Source organism: Chiloscyllium punctatum, chromosome 37, assembly GCF_047496795.1.
Source record: "Chiloscyllium punctatum isolate Juve2018m chromosome 37, sChiPun1.3, whole genome shotgun sequence".
NCBI classification, from domain to species: domain Eukaryota; kingdom Metazoa; phylum Chordata; class Chondrichthyes; order Orectolobiformes; family Hemiscylliidae; genus Chiloscyllium; species Chiloscyllium punctatum.
In genome coordinates, this window is record NC_092775.1 from 24,331,890 (window position 1) to 24,354,892 (window position 23,003).

Consider the following 23,003-nt stretch of genomic DNA (forward strand, 5'->3'; position numbering starts at 1 on the left):
GATACCAATGTGTGACATCAGTTACCGAGTATTATCAACATTCTTATAATTAAGCAACACAGCCAATTCCTAATCCCAATCTAAAATGTCTCCCATTCATTAGATGTTGTCCACCATGTTGAAATGAATGACGTTGTAATTTATTATGGCAAAAGCAAGTTCCTGTAAGGGAACATGTCTTTCTGAAGAATGTGACAATTACAGAAGCATACAATACACCATGACATCATGTCTCACACTTTGATGAAATATTATGTTTTTTTTTCATGTTCATGTGGACTTTGAATTTGTCAGAACCTTCAAGTGTGATATTCATTCCATTGACCATTCCTGCCAAACAATATAAATAAGACCAAATAAGACAAGATAATTGCGATGTCTGTTAATAAAGCAAAATTATCTCGGAGAGGAATGATGTTAGTTTTTGCACAAGAGCTGTGCTCTCAGAATTAATATTCTACTTTTCAACTCCATTGCTGACTCTCCCTCAGTTTCTCCTCTTGGCTCATCTACATAGCGTATTGCGCTACCCACATGATTCAAGGTGGTCACACAACAGTTTTATTTAACTGTAGTCAAATCACCAAAATCAATTAAGTCTTCTGCAGGTGACATCAAATAAACGGTGGAAGCATTGCAGTCACAGAGATCATTTTCTGTTCCCACATTAGGAAGATCATAGTGTCAATTGTACAAAGTTAGAGGCAGCTGCAGTTTTTTTAGCGCAATGTTCCTATCATGCTGACAAGAACAAATATAGTTGAACTGAGCACGTGATTTAGATTTCCTGCAGCTCTTGAAGAGGAGTCACCAACAAGTTCAGGAGGAACATTATCCTCACTGTGTGAATCTATTTCAATTAGCATATAATCTGTGAAGATTTTATTGTGCAAAATGTTGCCATGTATACCTTTACACAATGATACCTCATATTAACAAAATTAATGATACCATTTCCAGTCATTATGAAGTCAAAGAATGGAGACTTTATTAGAGTTGTAAGGCTATATTTGAGATACCTGGTAGAAATTGCCATTTTGCTGCCTTTTCAATAACACTTTCCTCGGTATGTCTCTTCTGCATTCCCTTTAGTCTCTTTTCTTCAGCATTGGTGGCCATGTCTTCAGACCCCCCTCTCCAAGCTCAACAACTGCTCCTCTCTTTTCGGATTCTTGTCGATTCATAGAAGCACAGAGTCATTCAACACAGAAGCAGACCCTTTGGTCCAACTCATCTCCGTCCATCTACTTCCCTAAAGTCCCACCCTTTTGGCCAATCATTTGGCAATTGCTAACCTCTCCTCATACTGAGTATGCACTTTTTCATCATCTTTCTGTGAAATATCACAAGCTAATTAACTCACATACTTGTGTTAAATTCACCACGTTGATATGGTCAAACCAGCTATCAATCAGCTTCCCTCACAATTTCTACCAAAATCACTCATTTCAATTAAAGGGATCAAACTGGAACCAGCAGCTCTCACAAAATAACCAAATTAAATCGCTCAATCAACCTGACTTTATTTTCAATGGGACATTATTTTCTCAATTATAACCATACATTTGAAAACTAGAATAAACTAAATGCTTAATCCAAGCAAAAAAATTAACTTACTCATTCTCTAAGCTATTGGAAAACCATGTTTGAGTATCTTGTCCAGCAGTCCAAGTCTTCAATTTTGCACTTTTTCTCTAATCCATTCTTCTTTCCTATTAGTTTTTCTGATGTGTTTTTTGAGACAACACAAATGCATGACCTTCAGACATGTGTTTTTTTTAGTATCGAGAGTGTGGTGCTGGAAAAGCACAGCAGGTCAGGCAGCATCCGAGGAGCAGGGGAGTCAATGTTTTGCACAAAAGTCCTTCATCAGGAATAAGGCTTGTAAGCCAAGAGTATGGAGAGATAAATGGGAAGGGAGTGGGGCTGGGGGTAAGGTAGCTGAGAGTGTGATAGGTAGGTGGAGGTGGGGGTTATGGTGATAGGTAGGAGAGGAGGGTAGAGCCTGTCCATCTTCCATCCCATCTATCCACTCCACTCTCTGTGGAGCCCACCAACACTGTGATTTCACATGGCCCACTTTATTACAATGAAAACACCGGAGCTTTTTACATTCATTGTCCCCTTTGAGGGTTTCCTTTTTATCATGTGATAAGTTCTCCTTATGATCTTCACTGAGATCTACCTTTCCCTTTCCCTTTCCATGTGAGGATTTCTCTTTGCCCCAATTTCTATCCCTCAAGGACCAAACTGTGTTTTTTTTTGGACCAGCTCATAATCATCAGCCACTTCAGGTGCTAACCTTGCTGTTTTCCCTCTCTGCTCTTCCACACTAAGCTTACTATCGCCAGCCTTTTAAGCTGACTTCCCTGTTTAAGTGTCAGTTTCTGAAGTTCAAACTCTCTTTTTCTTTCTCTTCTGCTTTCAACCGTAACTCAAACTGTTTTACTTCTGCTGCCCTTTCCTTATCTCTCACCTCCAACTCAATTTGCTTCATTTGCAATTGAATTCTTGCCATCTCTATAAATCCTGATGGTGTTTCCAGCAAATTTATAGGCTGAGCTATTGCTGAAATCATCACATCTTTCCTCACCGTCAACACCAGCTTGGTCCTATTCACCTTCTGTAAAACATCCAAAGTTACCTCGTCCACCTCCAGAAAAATCTTGGTGACTGAAAGAATCATTGCTACCCCAATCTTTGTCTAACCAACCAAACCAACACCCAAAACAAAAACTAGCACCTACCACCCACTGTCTAAATCCCAGACAAGCCCCCAATTTATTATTCAAAACATTCTTAAGCATGCAGCCCAGACCATAATTTCACTATTTGTTTCAGTAAGTGTACAGTGAAAATTACCCTGAGTAAGTTAGCTAGGTTGACTACCAGGTTTTAAAACAGACAAAAATTTATTCACAAAATTACAGTATGAAACACAAAGAACATAATAGAGAATACACACAGAACTCAGTCTGTCTCAGCCAGAATTTTGCTGTTCCAAAAATGCACAACAATTCCAATAAACAAACCCGTTAAATACAGTAAAAATGAAACAGAGGCTTACAGGTAGAAGTTACAAGGGAGAGATATTTTGGCAGCCTGTTTCCACACAGCCGACTGCTGAACTCTTAAGTAAAGTTCTGAACTGAACTGTTCAGCTACAGAGCTGGCCACGCCCTCTTGACAATGCCAATTTTCAAAGACATGAGGCCTGCCTCATTTGTTTACATTTAAACAAGTCTTCTCAGTAAACCCTTTAATCTCTATACCAAACCAGTTGTTCAGAGGCCAGACTGTTTTACAACCCCTCTGAAAAAAGCCAAGGGCACAGTATCCCTGAGAAAAGGAACAGCTTTTAGAAAAAAGGACCAGTTTTATGATACAGGTTATAAAGTCCTGGCATGGATCAAGTTTCCCAAGATAACATGCATCTGATTTGCATACTTAAAGTCTGTAATAATGATCAATTCATCTAGCCACCAGGATTCACAGACAGAACAAAGACACACCAACATCCCAAGGGAAGCTTCCCTGTTCCCCCTGACCCAGAAGCAGTTCTGTAAAGGTATATCTTCTCCCTGAAGCTGTCCTCACTTCCTTTGTATTGGCAAGTATGCCAACCTCTGCCCTCTCCATCCTCCTCCTGATGCTATAAAGCCTGAAATGCAGAGTAAATTAAAATACAAAAACAGAAATGTTTTTTGAAGCAAAGCTTCGAAAGCTAGTGTCTCCAAATAAACCTGTTGGACTATAACCTGGTGTTGTGTGATTTTTAACTTTGTCCACCCCAGTCCAACACCAGCACTTGCAAATCAGTCTTGAAACGTTAGCTCTGATTTCTCTTCACAGATGCTGCCAGATCTTCTGAGCTTTTTCAGCAATTTTTTTTTGTTTATGATTTACAGCATCTGCAGTTATTTTTGTTTCTAAATTAAAATCACCAGCCTCATTGAAATATTTTAGTTACTAACTTATCTCTTGGGAGCATATTGATTAACCAGTCCCTCTTCTGTCTCTGTGAGGCCTGCAAGTCAACAACTTGGTATTTGGTTCCAGGTTTCAAACTATGTTAATATTTGATTTGTTTTTGGCTGTTAACATTCAGTCCATTATATTAAATTAAATAATATGTCCAGCTAAAATATGTGAGAGAAAGTATGTTGTTTTTACATAATCTGTGATAGGTATTACAGAAAAGATGGTAAGTGCAGAAATAAAGTGACACCAAGGGCTATGGTGATGGAAAGAATAGAACAGTTTTGTAGTTTTAAAATTGAACAGAAAGCATAATTGGCACATTGTAGTTTCACAGGGACCTTTTGTGGTAGATTCATCAAATCTTTCACATCGTGCTGTGTTGGACTCAGGTAGGCTTGAACTAATGTCATATTCAAACAGAGCAGTAAATTGCAGTTTGACAATACATTTAAAGTGGAAATACTTCAAATCTATCTGACTATAATATAACTCAGTGGTTAGCACTGATGCCTCACAGCACCAGGATCCCAGGTTCGATTCCAGCCTCGGGTGACTGTCTGTGTGGAGTTTGCATGTTCTCCCTGTGTCTGTGTGAGTTTCCTCCAGGTGCTCCGGTTTCCTCCCACAGTCCAAAGATGTGCAGGTTAGGTGAATTGGCCATGGTAAATTGCCTGTAGTGTTAGGTGCATTGGTCAGGGGTAAATATAGGGGAATGGCTCTGGGTGGGTTGCTCTTCAGAGGATCGGTGTGGACTTGTTGGGCCGAAGGGTCCGTTTCCACATTATAGGTAATCTAATCTAATCATTCTCTGTTACCAACAAAGGGAAACTAACTCGTAATAATAGACACATGATCGGGTTTGAATTTATCTATTCATATAAGGATTATAAATACCAGCATAATAACTCCTTCAACTCTTCTGCACAATCCCAGGCTCTCTAACTTCCCCTAATTTTTTTGGTTGCCCTTTTCTGCATTACTCCTTATGGATGGATGTCCTTAGGTTACCATGAATTAATAAAAGCTGAAAGTTTTAATCTAAGATTATTTACTGTATCACATCTCCATGACACTGGATTCCTTTGGCTATAGATTCTGTGAGCATGACTTTAACCTCCACAACTGATGAAGGAGCAGCGTTCCGAAAGCTAGTGCTTCCAAATAAACCTGTTGGACTTTAACCTGGTGTTGAGTGATTTTTAACCTTGATATTTTAGGATATTCAAAATTTATCACAGCTGTTGTCATATTTAAGCCTCATACAGATACATTATCACCTCCTAGGATTTATGAATAATTCCAGTGGATAGAGATCCCAATCTAGTTTACTCTCCAGAAACAGAGCAGTTAACATCATCCTAAAAGCATTCATTGAAAATTTTATCCACTATACCTACTTAAGATTCAGAACACCAAACATAGAAACAACTGAAGTTATAAAGGTTACTAGGAAACCATTAGATGACAAGCAACAGTGAAGCAGCGTGAAAATCCTTCTACACGCACGCACAATCTGATCCAAAAAGGTCATTCCAACAGCAAGAGACAGACCAAGACAATATGACTCAGAACTGCATCAATGAAACCTGATTTGCCTGACTATTATGTATTGGAGACAATATGCATAGGTACATTGGATACATTTGCAAAATAAGAGATAGACATAGCTGGCAAGAGAAGACGATAGATGAACAGTGTACCAGACTAAAATATTGCTCATTAATTAAATTAAGTCCACCAGAGAGTTCTACAGTTTTCAGTTTATTAACAAAGAATTGCAGACATGCCTCTCCCTCCAGAAATATAACTCTATGAAAGGCTACTTGGGAATGATCAACAGCATCTCATGATTCATGCTTCACGCTTCACTTTTCTTGTCTTCATTATGGCTCAACACTTCCTACAGGTAATCCAGCTGATAAGAACATTCAATTTTTTTCTATTTGGGAGATTGTAGAGTATAGTCCTATTACCTCAACATAACATAAAGAATTTCCAGAATCTACTGCTTGCTGCTCAAGAGAAACAGGCAGTAGAGGGAATAATTCTCATAACAACTCAGACTTTACAACTGTGAAAAGTTGTGAACGATGAACTTCTTTTGAAATGATGAAATCTAATTACTGTTGCTGGTTAGTTTTGTAGGGATCTATAATGCAAGAAAGTAAAAGGAGTACTTTGATTGAGACAAGTCACAGTTAATTGTCAAAGCAGCAAAATAGTTTATAGAATTTGCAAGATTTAAAAGTTTTATTTACTGGTTCTTAGGATACGGACATTGAGGGCAAGGTTAACATGAACTGTCACTAGCTGTTCATGAGAAGCTGAAGATAAAGCATCTTTTTGAATTTCTGCAATTATGTCGGGAATTTCATTGTAACTCTGTGAAAGTGAAAGAAGTATAATATATGTTCAGTTCTGACTCATATTTGACTTGGAAGCAATTGATGCAGTCCACTGGCATCTGTCTTTCTCAATGGCTTTCAAGGTACTGCCAAATAAGCCGTGCTACCTTGTAACAGCAGACAATTCAGACAACAGCCAAGGTAGGTTGGCAAAGAAGGGATTGGACACTTAATCTGATGGATGGGGTGCCAGTGAACTGAACAGTTTGCCAGGAGCCATGTTCAGTGCTGTTGCAGCTGCATACCAATGCAAGTTCTTATAACTGTATTTATTATGATTTGGAGATGCCGGTGTTGGATTGTGGTGTACAAAGTGTCACTGTAAATTTTTGCTATAAATTCTGTGTATTAGGATTGAGCCCTCCACTACCACCTGATGAAGGAGCGTCGCTCCGAAAGCTAATGTGCTTCCAATTAAACCTGTTGGACTATAACCTGGTGGTGTGTGGTATTTATTATGGGTTACTTTAATGGTCAAAATGAAGATATTTATGGATTCAGTTTAAGCCGAATTAAAAGGTTGTTTATTTCAGTTTGTTTTATTTTGGCAGTGCGCACTTACCAGCAATGCTTGAACATTCCATTCATTGTAGAGGTTTTTAAAAGTAAGAAAGCCCTGAGGTTGCTATTGTGATGATTCTGTGTGTTTAAGAGATGTGTTCTGCCTTGTTTACCCTTGCTGAGGGGCTTTGCCACAATTGTGCAGAGGTATCTCTTCTCAGCAGGCAGTTTGTAAACAGCTTTGGATTTTTCTGGATTTTTTTAGTAAAAGATAAAAGAATCATGAGTGGGTGGGATCAAGTTCAAACAGACCCAGAGGTGTTGATTTTCCTTTTGATTTATTTTGTTAGTTAGCTGATGGAGCCGTCAGCTAGAGCAGACAGCTAGAGTTCTCTCTGCTGCTAGATTGAAGACTTAGAGAATTTTCCTCTCAGAAGTCAGAGGGGTATTGTTTCTTTCAATGCTTCTTTCTACTGGACTGGTGAAAGACAGCATATGAGAATAATAATTGTTTTGCTGCATTTCATTTTGCCAAAGGGTGTGTTATAGGATGCTGCCTAGATTGGAACAGTTGATGATAATGGTTAAATAATACATTGTCTTGTCAAAAGAGTTATAATGTTATACAGATTCTTCATTTTGTTGCATTTTAATTTCATTGTAAAAATAAAGTGCCTTTTTGATTAAAGCTTAGTGGTGGACCATTTGAATCATATATAGATCACAGCACCTTCCACGTGCCTCTAAAATAAAATGAAAGTTAGCATATCTCCATAAAGTATTTTGGGGGAGGCTGGTCTGGTGTCTAACTCTGTGGAGATTATATCTGAGGGAGAAGCTATGCTCTCAACAAAGACTGATAGGTTTTGGAGTAAAAGAAATGTAAATAAGTGAGAAAGAAACTGTCAGCTGTGCAGCTAATAACTGAATAAAAGTGAACTACCTTTCAGAGTTTGAATATGCTTAAAAACCTATGAGAGTGAAAATCACAGTAAGAAAGATTACACTAAGACAGTGCATTGAATTTAAGGTAGAAGCCTACATTCTTTATATGTTCTGTGTATTTAGTCATTATGTTATGTGGTTTTTGTTTTAGTAATTATTCTTGTAGCATATCAATTTAATGCTAGAATCCTATTGGTTTTCCATACCCTTTCTTCTTCCACACATTTTATCCTTTAAGTCATTATGATATATCAAGCCAGATCCCTAGCTGGGTTCCCAGCATTTTCATCTCCGGATGTAACAAGAAGAGTATTCCATTACATTCCTGACCTCTGCCTTGGAGACTGAAATTTAAAATAGAATTGCTTCTTTTTCCCCCTTTATGAGTATCCAGTTAATGGAAAGGTATGCTCAGGGATTATATCACAAACAATATGTTACTCGCATTATTAGCTTGGTGGCACAGTGGCTCAGTGGTTAGATCTGCTGCCTCACAGTGAAAGGGACCCGGGTTCAATTCGCGTCTCGGGCAACTGTCTGTGGAGTTTGCACATTCTCCCCACGTCTGCATGGGTTTCCTCTGGGTGCTCTCGTTTCCTCCCACAGTCCACAGATGTGCAGGTTAGGTGAATTGGCCATGCTAAATTGCCGTAGTGTTAGGCGCATTAGTCAGGAGTAAATGTAGGGGAATGGTTCTGGGTGTGTTGCTCTTCAGGGGGTTGGTGTGGACTTGTTGGGCTGAAGGGTCTGTTTCCACACTGTAGGGAATCCAATCTAATCGTAATCACAATGCAGATACATTTTTATTTCATGTTATATATGACAATACAAACATATGAAATAGGAGCAGAAGTATATTACTGCATCCCTTGAGCCTGCTCTGCCATTCAATAAAATCATGGTTGATCTGTTTGTGTTTGGACTTTCACATCCCCATCTACCTCTGCTAACCTATGATTTCCTTGTGTGATAAGGATCCATCTACTTCTGGCCTAAAAATATTTAATGTATCCACTTCCACTGCCGTCTGAGACAGACAGTTCCAACATTCCATAAATCTTTTGAGAGAAAAACAATTCTCCTCATCTCTGTGTAAAAGAGTGACCCTATCATGGATTTCAAGTAAATTGTCAAAATTATTACTCCCAAATTGCAGAATGAGTCAAGTTTAATTCAGGGATCAAAGCTTCAGCAGGCAGCAAAGGTCTTGATTAATACTCCAATAATGCGAGCTTCAATCCCACCAAGAGAATTTGAACTCAGTTTTTATTAGTAAAGGATATCTGAAAATCTGATATCAGTAAGTGACGACAAAACTGCCAAATTAACCAAACACGACTTATTCATCGATGTCATTCAATGAAGGAAACAGTGTGTGTTTACTAAATCTAGTCAAATATCAACCCCAATCCCACATGTGATTCACTGTGACTGTGATTTGCCCTCCAAAATTGTATGAACAAGCCGTAGGATTACTATGTGTTTCATGAAAGCTCACCAACAACTTGTCAAAGTGATTTGGGAAGGGGATAAACATCACGCCAGTGAACTCTACAACCTGAGAATAAATGACCAAAGAAATAAAACCCTTCAGGTCTACCTTTGTAGCTCTTAATCCTTTTTTACATTAGATTGTTGTTAAAATAGTTAAATTAATTTAGTAGAAATTGCTTTGGCAGATGTTGGTTCAATATATTCAGTATTCTGTGGAATAGATTATTACTTGAATCCAACTATTACTGAGGCCTATTCATTTTTTTTGTGATCACAGTCTAAATTAAATTATCTTCTTGCATCTACATTATCTTTGTTTTATTTGTTCCAAATAATTTCGCTTCCAAAGTTTCTTTTCCTTAAAAGAGGAAGCATTCTATTCTGGTTTATCCAATTACTGTGCCAGAGCTTCATTTAGTTAGCATTGCTTTTTGCATAGTCCACTTCCAATTAGCCTAGATAATTAACTGCTCATCCCAGGAGCCAGAACTGCTTTGAAGCCTCACATATAGAATTTATGAAATGATTTCTGAAAATCAAAGTAAATAATATTCATTAGGCAGGAAAAGTCCTAGAGGATTGAAAATCTGCCAAAGTAACACCTTTATTTAAAAGGGGAAGGAGACAAACAATAGGCCAGTTAGCTTAACGTTTGTCATTGGGAAAACGTTAAGGTCAATTATAAAGGATGAAATAGCAGAGCATTTTGAGATACATAATACGACCAAGCAGAATCAGCATCGCTTCATGAAGGGGAAATCATGTCAAGTAAAATTACTAGAGTGTTTTGAGCAGGATAGTTAAAGGTGATGGAAGGTGTTTGATAAGGTACCATGCATTACACTTCTTAATAAGATTTGGAGATGCTGGTTTTGGACTGGGGTGTACAAAGTTAAAAATCACACACCAGGCTATAGTCCAACAGGTTTATTTGGAAGCACTAACTTTCGAGCGCTGCTCCTTCATCAGGTGGTTGTAGAGTATAAGATCATAAGACATCGAATTTATAGCAAAAGTTTACAGTGTGATGTAACAGAAATTATGTATTGAAAAAGACCTGGATTGTTTGTTAAGTCACTCATCTTTAAGAATTCTACAAGATGAGACACTTAACAAACAACCCAGGTCTTTTTCAATGTATAATTTCAGTTATATCACAATGTAAACTTTTTGCGATAAATTCTGTGTCTTAAGATCTCATACTCCATAACCACCTGATGAAGGAGCAGCACGCTGAAAGCTAGTGCTTCCAAATACCCCTGTTGGACTATAACCTGGTGTTGTGTGATTTTTAACTTAATAAGATAAGCTTTATGCTTTAAACAGAATATTGGTTAACTTATTATGGAATCATTGGTGAAATTTCCCAAGTAAAAAGAGATACAGTTGCTAGCATATATACAAAGGTTAAAATTAGGTACAGATAAAAGCTACTTATGAAGATGGAAGTAAGATCAGTCTCTGTTATTGTCACTAGCTTGCTTTAAGATTTCTCTTTCTAAAGTGAAGGGGTTAAAATCTTGAAGTCAGAATTTGGTGTCTGAGATGGCTTTTATTGTCTAATGTTTGATGGTTGTTCCCACAGATGAACTGAGCAGAAGAGGTTCTGGGAGAGAATGAAGGATCCTTTATTTACTCTACAGTTTGTGGCTCTTTGTAGCTTGGTTCAGTACTGCAGTCCTTTTGTCTTCCTCTATCCCCTTCTAAGAAACCTTTCCACCTCTTTCTTTGAATCTCAAAAGATTTCCATTGAGTTCTGTGGCAAATGGTAACTCATAGCCTGCCTTATCACAACCAAAGCAAAAATGGCTGCTAATTTCAAGTAAACTATTGTTCCAGCAGGTAAAGAAGTAAACAGACAGAACTGCAGATCTTGTAAATCAGAGACAAAAATAAAAATTGCTGGAAGCAGGTCTGGCAGCATCTGTAGAGAGAAACCAGAGTTAACATTTCGGATTTAGTGACTCTTCCTCAGAATTTAAAGAATTTAATTGCATCGGAATCCCCTTGTGGTGTCCCTCCAATCTTGTGTTCTCTCAGAAACTTTTCATTTTCACACCTTTAGTAGGAACCATTGTGTTATCCAAAGGCTGATCAAATTCTAAATACCTCTTTATGACTGACACTAAGATAAAACAGTCCAGTAGGCTTTGTTCCCTGAATGAAACAGACTCCCATCTGCTGCAACTTCCATCTTGGAAAGACTTTGGAAACTTAATGGAGTTCATTCTAATGTACCAATTTTAAATTAGAAATGTTCTTTCAAATGATTTTCTTAAAAAACAATTATTGGAATTGGACAGTTGTGACAATTTATAGGTATGGCTTTGAAATATCATGGTTTCGAGTCTTCTTGATATTAGTTTCTTCTTTTTGTCTTTAATTAGTCAAAACATAGTGACTGTAGTTGTACTGCCTTTCTTTTATATCTGGTTATCCAAGTGATTGTCTTTTAAACTTGTTTCTACAATGCCAATTATTTATAAACTATTACACAGAGAGATGTGTCTGTATGAAATATAAAATCAGTTCCAAAAAACTTCACGTATCTGAAAGTCTGTGTTTTTAAAAACTTTTTATTGGGGACAGAGGATCAAAATCCAATCACAGCTAAAGGTTTTCCAAAGTGCATGTCACCTGGAACATTTGTGGGGAGTTCATTTTACTTGTAATTTGCTGCAGGAAGTGGTCACTACTGACTTTTTCATCAAAATTCAGACATGTTGCAGTGTTTGGCAGATCTGCTTACTGTTCTTCTAACCACCACAGTCAGTTGCTAAATTGCTTGTACCATTATGTTGATAGCTTCTGGAGAATAGCAATTCTAAATGTCACTGTAGTGAAGGCTGAGCACAAAATTGTCAGCATTGTCATGTCTCTTTTGAGTCTATGTATACTAAGCCATGTCATTCCAATAACTACTGTCACACAGTGGCACCTACTTAGACAAAGCTATGCACAAAGTTGCTAATGATAACATCAATATATTTTGCATCACCTGCTAAATTTACTGTCAAAGAATAATAAAAAAAATTGTAATTCCTTTTTGAAGGATATTATTGAGATAAACATTGGAAGGAGAAACATTTTGGGAAAATTTTGAGAATTTTGGAAAAATAGATAAGGTGTAGCCTAGCTGGATTACACCTTGAAAGTGCCGATACTGATTCAATGGTTCAAATGCTCTCCTTCTGTTTTGTGATATTCTTGACTCCACAAAAGATCAACTTCCACTATTGATGGCATTGTTCACATCTCTCTAGGAAACATGTCAAAAAGTCAGAAGGAAACTATTAAGGATCTCTGCAATAGAAAAATGTAACATACATCAAACTCGAGCACACATACTCATGAGCGAGTATATGATTTTTGGAAATGAAATCATAATTGTTAATCCTTTACTAAATGAAGGAACAAAGTAGATTAAAACTGCTGACAAGAGAATGAGAATTCCAATGTAGTGCAATAATGGGCTCAATACATATCCTGTACAATTAAAAGGTCAAAGATGCACTTATCCAAATCATTTCTTTATTGAACACAAGTGATTTTAACAATTAAGACCGTAAGTTCATAAGATGTAGGAACTGAAACAGCCCATTCAGCCCAGCAAGTCTGCTCCATTATTCATTGAGATCCTGGCTGATCTGCTAATATTGCCCTTTTCTTTCCTTTACTTTTCCTATAGACCGTTACTCCCTTAATAATTAAAAATCTGTCTATCTTGGCCTTGAATATACTTAATGACCCAGCCTCTCCAGCCCTCTGTGGTTAAGAATTCAACAAATTCACCAGCATCTGAGAGAAAAGGCAACTTCTTATTTCAAGATTGGGGCTCTTTGGTCCTAGACTCTTGCAGAAGTGGAAACAGCTTTTCTGTATCTAAGGTATCAAATCCCCTGAGAATGTTGTAAATTTAAATAAGTTTGCCTTTCATTCATCTAAATTCCAGAGACTCAATGTCTCAATGTCTCCTCCAAACTCAGGAACAGCCGAGTGAACCTTCTCTGGACTGCCACTAATGCCAGTTTATCTTTCCTTCTACAAGTGGCCCAAAACTATTCATAGTGTTCCAGCTTCAACCTGATTAGTGTTTTGCATAGTTTTCGCAAGACTTCCATTTTTTAATTCTCCAATCCCCTTGAAATAAAGGCCAACATACAATTTGCTTTCCTATCACCGTTGACTTGGAATGCTTACATTTTGAGATTTATGCATGAGGACTCTCAAATCCCGCAGGGCTATAGCTTTCTGCTGTCTTTCACTATTTCAGTAATATCTAAATCCTCTAAACTTCTTGCCAAAATGCATAACCACAAGTTTTCCAATGTTATATTGCATCTGCCAAGTTTTTGAACACTTGTTTAACTTATCTCTATCCCTCAGTACTCTCTTTGTGACATCCTCACCAGTTGTCTTCCCATCTATTTTGGTGTCATCTGCAAACTTGGCTATAGTGCATTCACATTCCTCATCTCAATCATTATATATACCATATATAATATATACCATAAATAGTTGTGGTGCTAGCTCTGATCCCTGTGACAGTCTGCTAGTTACAGGTTGCAACCCTGTAAGTGATTCCCCACCCCTTCATCCCCTCACCCAACTACTTTAAGTAATCTTATTTGGAGCATACAGTAAGGAAGTCTTATTCAAATTTTATGAGGTTGTGGTGAGATCAAGTCAAGTATATACTTGCCTTTTAAGGTCTTCAAAGAGGTTCATTAGGTTGATTCCTGAGATTCCTGAAGAAGGGCTTATGCCTGAAACGTCAATTCCCCTGCTCCTTGAATGATGCCTGACCTGCTGTGCTTTTCCAGCACCACACTCTCAACTCACTTTCTCCTGATTCCTTAGATGAAGAGATCACTCGACAAGAGGTGATTGTGTAGAATGGACCTATATTCTGTGGAATCTTAATTATTTCATTTAAATACATTAAATTCCACGATGGCTTAGCAAGACAGATGTTGGGTTAGACATTATGGACTGAAATGGGGAGCGTTATGAATCTTTGGAATTGCCCATCTATTAGGGCAATTTTTGCTCCATCACTGAGGATATTTAAAACTGAGATCAATAGATCTTTGGATACCAAGGGGCCCAAAGCTGAAGCTGAGTTGTATCAGCCATAATCTAATGGAATGATAGAGAAGGTTTGAGGGCCTGTATGACCTACAGTTGCTCTTATTTCTTTTGTTATCTTTTATCCACTATGTCTCAGTGGTATGCCTTTAAAGTCAGAGGGTATAGATTCAAGTCACATTCCAGAGACTTAAACATAAAAATCCAACTGATTCAAATATTCCTGTTCAAATAAGTCAGAGGTCTAGTTTATAGGAACGAGTGAAACAAAGTGATTGCTTGGCAAGTCAGACTAATTCCAGCCTCAAGAATTACAATAGCTGATTAGATTAGGGTCCATGTGCTATTGTGGTAGGGATTTTGTAGAACTTAAATACATAGATTCTTACAATGATATTACCTACATTATGCAGCTTCTTTTTAATTTGACTAACCTAAAACATTGATTAATGACAACATTCTGGGACAAATGAACACATTCTTCAACTGCAATGAACAGAATCCCATAACAGCTTGTTAAAAAGAATTTCGAATGAATCAGTGTGGGTGTGATTTGTATCTGATTTATTAACTTGATTGCGAGAAAACGGAAAATTATTTGGGGAAAATTTCCTTTCTCATTTGAAGGACATTTAACCACATAGCAGACATCAAAGTATGTTTCATCAAGTCACACGTGGGATGTTAAAAGTGAATGGCTGCCCCTGCCTCTTAACAGATAATTCATACAAACTAAAAAGTTGGAGGGAATTTCTTTGGATATGACAATGTCCAGACAGGGAAAGACATTGCAACAATTCTTGTATTCTTTCACAGGACAAGGGCATCATTCAGCCCAGCATTTATTACCCACTCCTACTGTGCTTAATATGTGTTCTTGAAAATCAACCAATTGGTTTTCTGGACTTTTTCAGAGGGAAGTTCTGATTCAACTATGCTTCTGGATCTGGAGTCACATGTAGACCAAAAAGGGAAAGGATTGAAGGTGTCCTATCCTGAAGCACCATTATGGTCTCTTATCAACATCCAATTATGGCACGGTTTCCTGCACTGGTACTAGTTTATTTTTAAAATTCCAGAATTTATTTAATTAATTGAATTTAAATGACTAAGTTTTTGTGGTGTGAGGTTCATGACTGGATTATTACTTCAACCTTCATCCTTTCCATTAACAAAAAATGCCCTGCCAAAGGGGTAGGACTGCACTGTGAATCAAATGTACCATGTAAGTAATCTGATCTATTAAAAACTAACGTCCTGAGTCTTGGACTTGTACAATATGCTGCAAACTTTCCACATTTGCCCAGTTACCTGACTGGGAGCATTTCCCAAGTATTGGCCCTAAGTTTTTTTTAAATGTAAAATCAGTTGAAGAGGTGGTTTTCAATGTGGCCAATGGATGTAACAATGGAACTACTTACCATGTTCATGACTTTAAGGTTACTAACCAGGGAGTCTATCCATGTCACGGACTGTATCAATGAGCAATGTAAAAACTTTGCCCAGTGGAAGCACTATTCTTTCTGGAATCCTATTACTTTCTAAGATTATCTGAAAATCTGACAGAAAGATATGAATCTCATCCCAATAGGGTTCAAAAACATGAAATACTCTATTTCAAGCTGGCAATCTACAGCAGATGATGCAACACATTTCAAGCGAACTACTTTGTGTACTGTCATGGCAACAATTGCTTATTTTCTATTTGAAAAAAGCTACAGTGATAAATCAGCTAGTTCGTAGTGCAGCGAGATTATTTATGACAAACACAAGTTCAGTATCATACAATTATGCAATCATCAGCCTCAACTCTCCATTTCTGAGACAAGTGAACATGCATTTGAATCCATACAAATACTGCACACAGTGAATTAAAGTTGGAAACTTAAAGGTTTAAGAATAGTGCTGAGTTAGCATGATAAAAGATTCATGCTAGCAGTTTTTTCAAAGTTAAAGCAAGGTGAACACAATTTTTGGTGGAACTATAGTGAGAGACTTCAAAAACAAATCTGGTCAGCATTTCCTTTACAGTAAATTCAGCAATTATCAAAAAAAAATCCCTGCATTGCTATTAATACAACACAATGTAAAATCTTTACAATAAAACAACCAGGGTCATTTTTCATTGCACACAGTTTCTGAAATAATTCCAGAGGCCAGTATCCCATCACCAAGTCACCCTTTATTTACATGTGCATAGTATTTGACATGCGTCCACTTCATCAGAACCAGCTCTCAGAATGAACAAAACCTCTGAGACTGCCGTTTATATCTGTCAGTCAGTGGCCCCGATTGGACCTGATTAACAGCCGTAATTGGGGAACTCATAAAATACAAAGTCTGCCTTGCTGATCTCATTTCAATCACTATAGTTTCTATATAATGATAAAACACAATGCCTTTATTATATAGAAAATAAATGAATAAAATACCAAAGACATTCAGAGGTATCATGGTAAGTGTTTCAAAAAATATGTATTTAATGATTTCTTCAGACTGCATCCAAAGACAATTAAAGCAGAAGTCACATAACTATGGCAAACCAGCTACTATACTCAGAATATAATTGTGTTTCTTCAAACACCCTCATTTCAAAAAGATATTGCATGTACCATATAACTTGCACTCACAAGTTACGCAAGATAACAAATGTACATGGTCACAAAGGAAAGTATCATTACCATGTTTGTCAGTCTCATACAGTCTTTAAATCATGCAAGTCAACTAGTGTTATACACTTGTGTTTTTGTTGTCTATTCCTGGGCTGATGCTCCTTTTCCAGGGGGTGTCATTCTCATGGTAAGCACTGTAGCCATGGCAACTGTTGTTATTGAACCATTTCTGTTGAGGGAGAACACTGGACATCTGGGACTTATGGTCGTTCTGTGCTCAAGGCAAACCAGTTCATCCAATACAATTGCAGTAAGCACCAACAAATGCAAAACCCCAGTAGGGAATACAACAGAAATATCATTACTTAAGGAAGTGGTTAAATGTGAAGCGAACCTCACTCATACAGGACGTAGTTTAGGTATAGAATCTTTAAAAGGAAGCTAGATAAATACATGCAGGAGAAATGACTTGAACGTTATGTTGATTATGTTCATAGGATCTCTTTAGTGCAGAAAGAGGCCATTTGGCCCATGAGGTTTGCACCGATCCTCCAAAGAGCATCCCACCCAGACTCAGCCCTCCACCCCATCCCCGTAACCCCACATTTACCATGGCTAATCTACTTAGCCTGCACATCTCAGGACAGTATGGAGCAATTTACATGGCCAATCTATCAAACCTGCACATCTTTGGACTGTGGGAGGAAACCAGAGCACTTGGCGGAAACCCACACAGACACGGGGAGAACATGCAAAGTCCACACAGACATGCGCCAAGTCTGAAATCAAACCCAGGTTCCTTGCACTGTGAGGCAACAGTGCTAACCACTGCGCGACCATGCTGCCAAGTTGTATATGGTTAGCTTCAGCAGCTGGGGCAAAGCTGCTATGGTGCATAAGTCTCAATAAATGGCCTGAATAAACTATTTCTGCAAAGGGAGTCCTGCAAGTTCTCTGCAAATTTTAAGATATATGCACTTTCAACACATCCTTCAGAATGCGCCTTTGGGTTAGAATTTACTCAGATTGGCAATGAATGAATAATAGCAACATCTAAACCTCATACAAAACTGCTGTTGAAATTAATCCCTGGTACAGAGCTGAAGAAGGCGACATAATACGTTACAAAAATTAAAATCAAATCAGGCATAACATTAAAACCAACACCTGGGGGAAAAGAATGCCTAAAATCCTCTGACGTTATACTAATTCAGTTTCTTGTTACACAGACTGCAATGTGTCTCTAATGCATCATTTAATAAACTCTGTAATTAAACACAAAAAGCTTTGTATCAAAGAAAAGTTACCATCTTTTGTAGTAAGAACAGCTAGAGATATACACTGAGAAATTAATATTTTTGGCCTTACCACTGAAAAGTAATTGAACATTGTTACAAAACTGAGGAAAGAATAATATATGAATGTATTGCCATGTTTCTTTTCTCAGTCACCTCTTTCATTTGCATGAATTTGTTGCACAACGAACTATTCGTCCATACTAAATGAGAGCATAATTGGTTTCCCTCCTCAGATATCGTGTTCATCTCTGTCAAAACTGCTGTCAACAATCTTTTCCTCAATAATCTCACCTCCTACAACCATCCTTTGCAAACGTCCCCTCTACTATCTATACCAGATCCTTGAATGGGCACCGCACAACAATCAACAGACAGGAGGGTTCCCTCCCAGTTGGGGAACACTTCAGTGGTCCAGGACATTCAGCCTCAGACCTTCGGGTGACCATCCTCCAAGGTGGACTTCGGGACAGGCAGCAGAGGAAAGTGGCCAAGCAGAGGCTGATAGCATAGTTCGGTACCCATAGGGAGGGCCTCAACCGGGACCTTGGGTTCATGTCACATTAGAGGTGATCACCATTGCACTACACACACACACACACAGATATTCCTACACACACACTCTCACATACACACGGACACGGGTACATACAGACGCGCACACAGACACCCACACACACCCTTATAGACACACACACTCCCACACATGCACCCCCTCACAGACTTAAGACACTCTGCATTCACTACACACACACACACTTTCTCACACTCACAACCCCCACCCCAGACAGACACACACACACACACAGACAAAGACCCACATGCACACATATATTTTATGGGGTGAATTTGTACTTGCAGAGTTACATTGCACTTTGCTCAAAAACTGCAAACATTCATGTAGAACTCTGAGCTCAAAAACTGCATGAATTCATGTAAAACTCTGTTATAGAACATAGAACATAGAACATAGAAGAATACAGCGCAGTACAGGCCCTTCAGCCCTCGATGTTGCGCCGATCAAAGCCCACCTAACCTACACTAACCCACTATCCTCCATATACCTATCCAATGCCCGCTTAAATACCCATAAAGAGGGAGAGTCCACTACTGCTACTGGCAGGGCATTCCATGAACTTACGACTCGCTGAGTGAAGAACCTACCCCTAACATCAGTCCTATATCTACCCCCCCTTAATTTAAAGCTATGCCCCCTTGTAATAGCTGACTCCATACGTGGAAAAAGGTTCTCACTGTCAACCCGATCTAACCCCCTATCTCACTTTTTAGATTAGAATCAATCTAAACATCAGGTCATAGACAGAGAACACAGGGGGCTAACACCTTCAACATATTGTCTAGCTATCACCATTGTTAACAGCTAACCCGAGAATGCAACTTTAAAAAAAAGGGTTTTGTGAATTACACATGTGGCAGCATCCGAGGAGCAGGAGAATCAATGTTTCGGGCAAAAGCCTTTCATCAGGCCATTCTGACCTGCTGTGCTTTTCCAGCACCACACTCTCGACCATGGTACATTATCCCTTCTCATTTGGATACAGTGAGCCAAACATTCTTTAGTCAATTTAACTACACTCCTCTATTATTTAGCTCCTTTATTTGGTTCCATGCATAACTGTTGATTTATTAACAATGGATCTCCAGCAATGGATTCTCCTCGCACCCATCTTATTAATATTAAGAAGTTATCTTTGACTTTCCTTTTCATCATCTGCATGCTGCTTTTGGCAACATCATCCAAATAGTTTTCAAATGTTTTTCATACTTCATTCCTCAGCCTAACCTTTTACACATCCCTTGATCACATTATTGCACCATTGATAAGAGTGGCATTAGCAGCGTCGGACCCGTTTTCTGGAATGTATTTTTTAAACTTCTCCTCCTTTAATTACCTCCGTAAGACATACCTCCATGACTAGGCTCATGAACATCTCTGCTCATCTATGTTTATTTGATTACATTTCTGTCAAGCACCAGGTTTCTAATTTGAAGGCACAACATCAGTGCAAGATGTTATTGTTCATCTAAAATTGAACAACATTAAGTGTAATGTCAACTTGTTACTATTACAAAAATTATACAGAGCTTTAGACTTAGATATTGCAAATTGATGTTAATGGCACCAAAAACTGCAAGGTTGTAAAATTAGAAAGTTGCTAATCCAACACTTTTCAGAAACAAGACCTGACAAAAACTGATGTAAGAAAAGTAATTTTGAACTAACCTCTTATATTCACTGTTTTCTTTCCAATTATTTTGAAATGTTTTGAACGTTTTTATCAATGCAAACAATAAAAACTGATCTTTCAAAGAGCTCAAATATTAGCAACAATAGATCAGAGAAATTGTTTAGAGAAAACTGGAATTTATTGTTTATAATTTTAATATATTTTAAGTTAATTTCAATTATTTCCTGTAATGTTTACAAATAGATGGTTTAAAAATGACAGCATAGCAAGATCCTACAACCAGAAAATGAATGAATGACTAGATCATTTAATGTGATAAGTATTCATTGTACGAAGAGAATTGGCCGGGATTTGGGACACCACTGCACTCTCCATTCGATACGACCAAGAAAAATGTTATTTCCAGTTAAACATGTTAACACTAAATCCGAGAGACAAATGACTGGATATTCAAATTAGGATTAGGAACCTCATGCCTCGGCAATTTTTAGGTCTTGACACTAACTTTAAATGTAAATACACAGGTCGCAAGCATAGGGTTCAATTAGTAGTGCTGACCGTAACAAGAAGGTGTGACATGCCTGCATACTGTGAGCAGCAAAGACAGATGGAGTCTGCAACTGCCTTGCAGAAGAAAGGAGGCAAAGCCTTTGAGGTCAAATAACTCATGGGCAAATGACCAAATCAGAGGCAATGTGCATGAGCCAATACCATCTTTCAAAACAATTACAACATGGTAAGACTATAATCTCTGCCGAATTTCCACCAAAAAGTTGAACTAACTATTCAGGTTTGGCAATTTCAATTTTGAAAATTGCCTTCTTATCCTTCTTAGCCCATTGACAAGCTCCTCAAGGAGCTTAATTAGCTGTTGATTGGAGCTAGGCAGGGTATGCAAACTTCATCAACCTCCACATATACCTTTTGAAAATTGTGTCATGTGCCTGAGGTGGAGGGATCCAATATTCCCCACCGATCCCACCAGCAAGTGAAATTCCACCACTTCACCATCCACCAGAGCAGCAGCTGAGGGAAGTCTGGATGGAGGCCAATGCATGGATAGTGTTGCCTCATGTTCTGAGGCCAGAGGGCACGGACTCATGTTGGAAAAGGAATAGAACTTCTAAAACATAAGTACTTAATAGTCACTTTTATTGTCATCTGGTCTTTTTAAACTCTATTCCCATGCTTTTTTTTACTCTGTAACAACACTTAATGTATCTGTACCTAGGTACTCTGTGTCTAAGATGGCGCAGAGAGGTGATATTACAAACTTTTCACTGCACATATCGATAATAAAGATGATTCTACTCAAATAGAAGTATTCATCTAAATTAGAACAAACTTTACCTCTGTTCTATTCCTTTTTTCAAATATAAACGTCTTACCCCAAGTTATTTGTACTCACATGTTTTAACTGCATATACCAAATACTACTATTCACACCCAGAATGAAAATGATTGAATAATTACCCCTCAGTTATGCCCAGACACCAAACTGCTTCAAGTGTCTCAAATCAATTTTAATTATGTAATTTATACTCTCACTATTTCTTTGGCAAAATGTTACAGAAGGTGAATAATTGATTTGAATAACGTAACTATTCTCTACTTGCTGAATATTGCTGAAGAAGAAATCATTTTTTATTAGGAGAGGTTGCAGTAGTTTAGGTCCTGATTCTTGTTTGCTGTAATTCCCAGAGGCTCTTTTTAATAGACTCTGTCTACGAAATAATACACTGTTTGATATTGGAGCTGTTTGATTAGACTCTGTGTACTCAGTAAATAAAATAAATTGATGTAAGTCCCACCTGCATCCAAATGACAAGCATTTGCTATGCATTAGTTGATGCAAAGGCAACAATAGATACTAAGCACACTTTTGATGACTTTCCTGAGTGGATTGCAATTCCCCAAACTTTAGTATTGTCTATCTTTGCCTTAGTTCGAGCTTGTAGTCCTGTATCTGCAATAATAAAAGGAAGAACCCAGTCTGGGAAGTTTTTTTACACCTTGCCAAAATTCCTTCTCAGTTTTGAGAGTGATACTACACTGTATAAGAATATTGTGCTAAATCTCACCATTGGAATACCAAAAACCTTTAAGATACATGCTTATGACATCATCACTGCATAGCATGTGACCCAATGGCATAAATATCGTCGACTCCATCTTAACTCGGGTCAACTGAAGAATGACATGTTATTGAAAGCATTCTGTTCTGATGTAACTAAATAGTTTAATATCAGCCCAGATGTTGTGTGCCTGAGGAATATAATATCTGCATATCACAGTTAGCTGTAATAAATGTGGCATTCTTCAATAGCACAATTTTTATGATTAGTTTCTTATCTTAAAAGGGTTAACATAAATATTACTATATCTGGAGGAAAAATCACATCAGGATATAAATTTTAACATGTTAAGCAAAAATAATCAAACACTTAAGTCACAGAATACATATTTTCAATG